Here is an 8680-nt window from a genome sequence, read left to right as displayed (position 1 = left end):
ATAGTGAAGGGAGACGAAAATTTAATAGTCATGGGTGACTGGAATTCGGTAGTAGGAAAAGGGAGAGAAGGAAACATAGTAGGTGAATATGGATTGGCGGTAAGAAATGAAAGCGGAAGCCGCCTGGTAGAATTTTGCGCAGAGCATAACTTAATCATAGCTAACACTTGGTTCAAGAATCATCAAAGAAGGTTGTATACATGGAAGAACCATGGAGATACTAAAAGGTATCAGATAGATTATATAATGGTAAGACAGAGATTTAGGAACCAGGTTTTAAATTGTAAGATATTTCCAGGGGCAGATGTGGACTCTGACCACAATCTATTGGTTATGAACTGTAGATTAATCCTTAAGAAACTGCAAAAAGGTGGGAATTTAAGGAGATGGGACCTGGATAAACTGACTAAATCAGAGGTTGCACAGAGTTTCAGGGAGAACATAAGGGAACAACTGACAAGAACGGGGGAATGAAATACAGTAGAAGAAGAATGGGTAGCTTTGAGGGATGAATTAGTGAAGGGAGCAGAGGATCAAGTAGGTAAAAAGACGAGGGCTAATAGAAATCCTTGGGTGAGAGAAGAAATATTAAATTTAATTGACGAAAGGAGAAAATATAAAAATGCAGTAAATGAAGCAGGCAAAAAGGAATACAAACATCTCAAAAATGAGATCGACTGGAAGTGCAAAATGGCTAAGCAGGAATGGCTAGAGGACAAATGTAAGGATATAGAGGCTTATCTCACTAGAGGTAAGATAGTTACTGCCTACAGGAAAATTAAAGGGACCTTTGGAGAAAAGAGAACGACTTGTATGAATATCAAGAGCTCAGATGGAAACCCAGTTCTAAGCAAAGAAGGGAAAGCAGAAAGGTGGAAAGAGTATACAGGGTGTTACAAAAAGGTACGGCCAAACTTTCAGGAAACATTCCTCACACACAAATAAAGAAAAGACGTTATGTGGACATGTGTCCAGAAACGCTTAATTTCCATGTTAGAGCTCATTTTAGTTTCGTCCACCTACGCTCAATGGAGCAAGTTATCATGATTTCATACGGGATACTCTACCTCTGCTGCTAGAATACACTCCTGGAAATGGAAAAAAGAACACATTGACACCGGTGTGTCAGACCCACCATACTTGCTCCGGACACTGCGAGAGGGCTGTACAAGCAATGATCACACGCACGGCACAGCGGACACACCAGGAACCGCGGTGTTGGCCGTCGAATGGCGCTAGCTGCGCAGCATTTGTGCACCGCCACCGTCAGTGTCAGCCAGTTTCCGTGGCATACGGAGCTCCATCGCAGTCTTTAACACTGGTAGCATGCCGCGACAGCGTGGACGTGAACCGTATGTGCAGTTGACGGACTTTGAGCCAGGGCGTATAGTGGGCATGCGGGAGGCCGGGTGGACGTACCGCCGAATTGCTCAACACGTGGGGCGTGAGGTCTCCACAGTACATCGATGTTGTCGCCAGTGGTCGGCGGAAGGTACACGTGCCCGTCGACCTGGGACCGGACCGCAGCGACGCACGGATGCACGCCAAGACCGTAGGATCCTACGCAGTGCCGTAGGGGACCGCACCGCCACTTCCCAGCAAATTAGGGACACTGTTGCTCCTGGGGTATCGGCGAGGACCATTCGCAACCGTCTCCATGAAGCTGGGCTACGGTCCCGCACACCGTTAGGCCGTCTTCCGCTCACGCCCCAACATCGTGCAGCCCGCCTCCAGTGGTGTCGCGACAGGCGTGAATGGAGGGACGAATGGAGACGTGTCGTCTTCAGCGATGAGAGTCGCTTCTGCCTTGGTGCCAATGATGGTCGTATGCGTGTTTGGCGCCGTGCAGGTGAGCGCCACAATCAGGACTGCATACGACCGAGGCACACAGGGTCAACACCCGGCATCATGGTGTGGGGAGCGATCTCCTACACTGGCCGTACACCACTGGTGATCGTCGAGGGGACACTGAATAGTGCACGGTACATCCAAACCGTCATCGAACCCATCGTTCTACCATTCCTAGACCGGCAAGGGAACTTGCTGTTCCAACAGGACAATGCACGTCCGCATGTATCCCGTGCCACTCAACGTGCTCTAGAAGGTGTAAGGCAACTACCCTGGCCAGCAAGATCTCCGGATCTGTCCCCCATTGAGCATGTTTGGGACTGGATGAAGCGTCGTCTCACGCGGTCTGCACGTCCAGCACGAACGCTGGTCCAACTGAGGCGCCAGGTGGAAATGGCATGGCAAGCCGTTCCACAGGACTACATCCAGCATCTCTACGTTCGTCTCCATGGGAGAATAGCAGCCTGCATTGCTGCGAAAGGTGGATATACACTGTACTAGTGCCGACATTGTGCATGCTCTGTTGCCTGTGTCTATGTGCCTGTGGTTCTGTCAGTGTGATCATGTGATGTATCTGACCCCAGGAATGTGTCAATAAAGTTTCCCCTTCCTGGGACAATGAATTCACGGTGTTCTTATTTCAATTTCCAGGAGTGTATGTGCCTTTACAAGTACGACACAACATGTGGTTCATGGCCGGCCGCGGTGGTCTAGCGGTTCTAGGCGCGCAGTCCGGAAGCGCGCGGCTGTTATGGTCGCAGGTTCGAATCCTGTCCCGGGCATGGATGTGTGTGATGTCCTTAGGTTAGTTAGGTTTAAGTAGTTCTAAGTTCTAGGTGACTGATGACCACAGACGTTAAGTCCCATAGTGCTCAGAGCCATTTTGTGGTTCATGCACGATGGAGCTCCTGCACATTTCAGTCGAAGTGTTCGTACGCTTCTCAACAACAGATTCGGTGACCGATGGATTGGTAGAGGCGGACCAATTCCATGGCCTCCACGCTCTCCTGACCTCAACCCTCTTGACTTTCATTTATCGGGGCATTTTAAAGCTCTTGTCTACGCAAACCCCGTACCAAATGTAGAGACTCTTCGTGCTCGTACTGTGGACGGCTGTGATACAATACGCCATTCTCCAGGGCTGCATCAGCGCATCAGGGATTCCATGCGACGGAGGGTCGATGCATGTATCCTCGCTAACGGAGGACATTTTGAACATTTCCTGTAACAAAGTGTTTGAAGTCACGCTGGTACGTTATGTTGCTGTGTGTTTCCATTCCATGATTCATGTGATTTGAAGATAAGTAATAAAATGAGCTCTAACATGGAAAGTAAGCGTTTCCGGACACATGTCCACACAACATATTTTCTTTCTTTGTGTGTGAGGCATGTTTCCTGAAAGTTTGGCCGTACCTTTTTGTAACACCCTGTATAGAGGGTCTATACAAGGGCGATGTACTTGAGGACAATGTTATGGAAATGGAGGAGGATGTAGATGAAGATGAAATGGGAGAAATGATAGTGCGTGAAGAGTTTGACAGAGCACTGAAAGACCTGAGTCGAAACAAGGCCCTGGGAGTAGACAACATTCCATTAGAACTACTGACAGCCTTGGGAGAGCCAGTCCTGATTAAACTCTACCATCTGGTGAGCAAAATGTACGAGACAGGCGAAATTCCCCCAGACTTCAAGAAGAAGATAATAATTCCAATCCCAAAGAAAGCAGGCGTTGGCAGATGTGAAAATTACCGAACTATCAGTTTAATAAGTCACGGCTGCAAAATACTAACACGAGTTCTTTGCAGACGAATGCAAAAACTGGTAGAAGCCGACCTTGGGGAAGATCAGTTAGGATTCCGTAGAAATATTGGAACACGTGAGGCAATACTGACCCTACGACTTATATTAGAAGCTAGATTAAGAAAAGGCAAACCTACGTTTCTAGCATTTTTAGACATAGAGAAAGCCTTTGACAATGTTGACTGGAATACTGTCTTTCAAATTCTGAAGGTGGCAGGAGTAAAATACAGGGAGCGAAAGGCTAGTTACAATTTGTACAGAAACCAGATGGCAGTTATAAGAGTCGAGGGACATGAAAGGGAAGCAGTGGTTGGGAAGGCAGTGAGACAGGGTTGTAGCCTCTCCCCGATGTTATTCAATCTGTATATTGAGCGAGCAGTAAAGGAAACAAAAGAAAAATTCGGAGTAGGTATTAAAATCCATGGAGAAGAAATAAAAACTTTGAGGTTCGCCGATGACATTGTAATTCCGTCAGAGACAGCAAAGGACTTGGAAGAGCAGTTGAACGGAATGGACAGTGTCTTAAAAGGAGGATATAAGATGAACATCAAGCAAAACGAGGATAATGGAATGTAGTCGAATTACGTCGGGTGACGCTGAGGCAATTAGATTAGGAAATGAGACACTTAAAGCAGTAAAGGAGTTTTGCTATTTGGGGAGCAAAATAACTGATGATGGTCGAAGTAGAGAGGATATAAAATGTAGACTGGCAATGGCAAGGAAAGCGTTTCTGCAGAAGAGAAATTTGTTAACATCGGGGATAGATTTAAGTGTCAGGAAGTCGTTTCTGAAAGTATATGTATGGAGTGTAGCCATGTATGGTAGTGAAACATGGACGATAACTAGTTTGGACAAGAAGAGAATAGAAGCTTTCGAAATGTGGTGCTACAGAAGAATGCTGAAGATTAGATGGGTAGATCACATAACTAATGAGGAGGCACTGAATAGGATTGGGGAGAAGAGGAGTTTGTGGCACATCTTGACTAGAAGAAGGGATCGGTTGGTAGGACATGTTCTGAGGCATCAAGGGATCACAAATTTAGTACTGGACGGCAGCGTGGAGGGTAAAAATCGTATAGGGAGACCAAGAGATGAATACACTAAGCAGATTCAGAAGGATGTAGGTTACAATAGGTACTACGAGATGAACAAGTTTGCACAGGATAGAGTAGCGTGGAGAGCTGCATCAAACCAGTCTCAGGACTGAAGACCACAATAACAACAACATGTTATTTTCGTCGTATACAGGTACAAAAATTTTCCTTAGTATTTTTCTTTCGAATATAACAGTTTTTCTTCATCTTTCTTTCTAAATATTAATGTTCCACGTCCATATAACATCACAGGTATAATGCTCGATTGATATAAGCGGATTTTGAAGTTACTGCTAAGTGATCTTTTTCTTAGAATTTTGATAAAACTAAAAAGTGTCTTGTTTGCTTTAGATAAACGGGCATCTATTTCTATATCTGTTCTGTTTATATTAGTAAAAAAACTTCCTAGGTACTTTAAGTGGTCAACAGTCTTGAAATTGAATCCCTCTACAGTCAGATGTGCATACTTTCTGGTTTTCTTACTTATCGGCAGGTATTCTGTCTTTTCTTCATTAACATGTAATCCTGTTTTCTCAGAAATTAAGTAGTAATTTTGCATCATTCTGATTAATTCTCTTTTGGAACTACTTATTAGTGCTACATCATCCGCATAGGCAGATCTTGTAATGTTCACGTCCTGTAGCTGCATCCCTTGTGGACTGGTTTTAGAAAATTCTCTATCGATCTTCTCTAGGACAAGGTTAAATAAAACAGGTGAAATGGCATCCACTTGTCTCAGTAAAGTGTGCACCTTAAAATCTTCAGTTTCTCCTACCGGTCTCTTTATGCGACATAAAGTTTCATCCAAACATTTTAACTAATCTGATTAATTTTGAAGGTATTTTAAATTCCGTCCTTATATTTATGAGTGTCTGTCGGTGTATGCTATCATAGGCCTTTTTAAAATCTACGAATAATATGTGGACATCTACATTGAATCCCACGCCTTCTCAGTTACTTGTCTTAGGGTGAATAAGTGATTTAATGTGGATCTGTTTCTGCGAAAACCGCACTGGTAGTCCCCAATCAGTTCTTCTGTTATTGGTATCAGCCTGTTTAATAGGCAGCTCGATAATATTTAGTAGGTGACATCCAGTAAGGCAATTCCTCTGTAGTTATCACAAACAAGTGGATCATTCTTTTTAAATATGGGGCACACAATTGCAGTTTTCCAGTCTGCAGGAATGTATTCTGTCTCCCAAACTGTTTCTGTTAACGCCTGTATTTCTAAATCCAGTTGTGACCCTCCATTTTTTAATAACTCAGCGTATATCTTGCCCTCGCCACAAGCCTTGTTATTCTTTAATTTCTTTATTGCTTGCTGTATTTCATTTAGTGATGGGGTAGTAACTGTATCAGCTGCATCAATTGTATCAGGTTCTTCCAATTTAAAGTAAGAGTGTGGCTCATTGCAGTTGAGAAGTTGTGAAAAGTATGTCTTCCATCTTTTTTGTATGTCACTTTTGTTTGTTAATATTTTCCCATACTGATCCTTTATAATGCATTACATAATATACATTCTATAATTTTATAAGCTGCATTCGCAAATGAAAGAGTCGGAGGGTGTAAGATGAACTGTAATTGCACTAAGTCTGCGCACAATGGCTGCCTCACAGTATTCAACCAGCACTCTAAGCATGCCTAATTGGACTTTATCTTGAACATCAGCAGGGCTTCGTCAAGAAAGAGAATGACTTCCTGCCTCGAGTTGTCACTGGAGACGAGACATGGAGTTATCACTTCAACCCGACTCAAAACTCGAAGCCTGCAGTGGAAGCATGAAGGGTCGCCATCACCCAAAAATAGCCAAGAAATGGCACAAAAGTGTGGTAAAGGTTACGTTCACCTTTTTCTTTGGTCAGGATGGCCCCCTTTCTATCGACTTTCTGTAGCGTGGGACAAGGGTGAATGCACAGTAATGTAAAACTCTACAACAGTCAGAAATCGATCATATCGAAACTACCAGGGTGCCTCAAAAGCGGGTTTATTCTGCTCCATGACAATGCAAGGCTGCATACCGCAAACTCAGTCAGTGATATCTCGCAGACATTCAAATAGGAGGTCCTCAGTAAATTGCCCAATCCCCCCCATTTCCCCCAGCCCCCATACAATACCATCCCATCTCCCTGCGATTATGACATTATTGGTGAGCTAGAGAAGGCTTTGAGAGACAAACTATTCATCTCGGGCAAGGCCGTGAAGCAGAAATTTCGGAACTGGTACACAACACCAGCACAAGGAATTCTCGAGACGGCTGTCCACTAGTTTGGGTCGTAGCAGGTGCCTCAATAGTGCGGTGGAAAATTCTTGAAACAAAAGTATATGTTTCTCTGTACTCTTTTTTTAACGTACCTCAATATTAGTAAAATACATAATGACACCCAAATCGTTTTATATTACTCTGTAAACAAACAGGACCCCGAAAACTAAAAGCCTCATCTAGCAAGTTGATAGTTTACAGTTTTATAAATTTACTTGAATTACGTTGTGTATTCATTACAGACAAACAAGACTTAGTCGATATCTTACATCTTTTTAGATCGTTTGCTGTAGCATCAGTCATTAAACTTTAGCCCCAGAACAATTACGTGAAATATTAAGCTGTCACAAAATTTGTGCTTGTACGTATACGTAGTACAGTCTTCTACACTAGTCGCCATTAACATTGCTACACCATGAAGTTGAGGTGCTACAGAAGCGAAATTTAAACGACAGGGAGAAGATGCTGTGATATGCAAATGATTAGCTTTTCAGAGCATTCACACAAGGTTGGCGCCGGTGGCGACACCTACAACGTGCTGACATGAGGAAAGTTTCCAACCGATTTCTCATACACAGTTGACCGGCGTTGCTTGGTGAAACGTTGTTGTGATGCCTCGTGAAAGGAGGAGAAATGCGTACCATCACGTTTCCGACTTTGATAAAGGTTGGATTGTAGCCTACCGCGAATGCGGTTTATTGTATCGCGACATTGCTACTCGCGTTAGTCGAGATCCAATGACTGCTAGCAGAATATGGAATCGGTGGGTTCAGGAGGGTAATACGGAATACCGTGCTGGATCCCAACGGCCTCGTATCACTAGCAGTCGAGATGACAGGTATCTTATCCGCATGGCTGTAACGGTTCGTGCAGCCGCGTCTCGATCCCTGAGTCAACAGATGGGGACCTTTGCAATACAACAACCATCTGCACGTACAGTTCGACGACGTTTGCAGCAGCATGGACTATCAGCTCGGAGACCATGGCTGCGGTTACTCTTGACGCTGCATCACAGACAGGAGCGCCTGCGATGGTGTACTTAACGACGAACCTGGGTGCATGAATGGCAAAACGTCATTTTTTCGGATGAATCCAAGTTCTGTTTACATCATCATGATGTTCGCATCCGTGTTTGGCGACATCGTGGTAAACGCACATTGGAAGCGTGTATTCGTCAACGCCATACTGGCGTACCACCCGGCGTGATGGTATCGGGTGCCATTGGTTACACGTCTCGGTCACCTCTTATTGGCATTGACGGCACTTTGAACTGAACAGTGGACGTTACATTTCAGATGAGCTACGACCCATGGCCCTACCATTCATTCGATCCTTGCGATACCCTACATTTCAGCAGAATAATGCACGGCCGCATTTCGCAGGTCCTGTACGGCATTTCTGGATACACAAAATGTTCGACTGCTGTCCTGACCAGCACATTCTCCAGAACACTCACCAATTGAAAACGTCTGGTTAATGGTGGCCAAGCAAAATGGTTCAAATTGGTCTGAGCACTATGGGACTTAACATCTGAGGTCATCTGTCCCCTAGAAGTACTTAAACCTTACTAATCTAAGGACATCACACACATCCATGCCTGAGGCAGGATTCGAACCTGCGACCGTAATGGTCGCGCGGTTCAAGACTGAAGCGCCTAGAGCCGCTCGACCACATCGGC

The sequence above is a fragment of the Schistocerca cancellata genome, chromosome 10 (genome assembly GCF_023864275.1).
Source record: "Schistocerca cancellata isolate TAMUIC-IGC-003103 chromosome 10, iqSchCanc2.1, whole genome shotgun sequence".
Classification (NCBI taxonomy): Eukaryota; Metazoa; Arthropoda; class Insecta; order Orthoptera; family Acrididae; genus Schistocerca; species Schistocerca cancellata.
The sequence above is the reverse complement of the archived record's forward strand: the minus strand, read 5'-3'. Positions refer to the sequence as shown.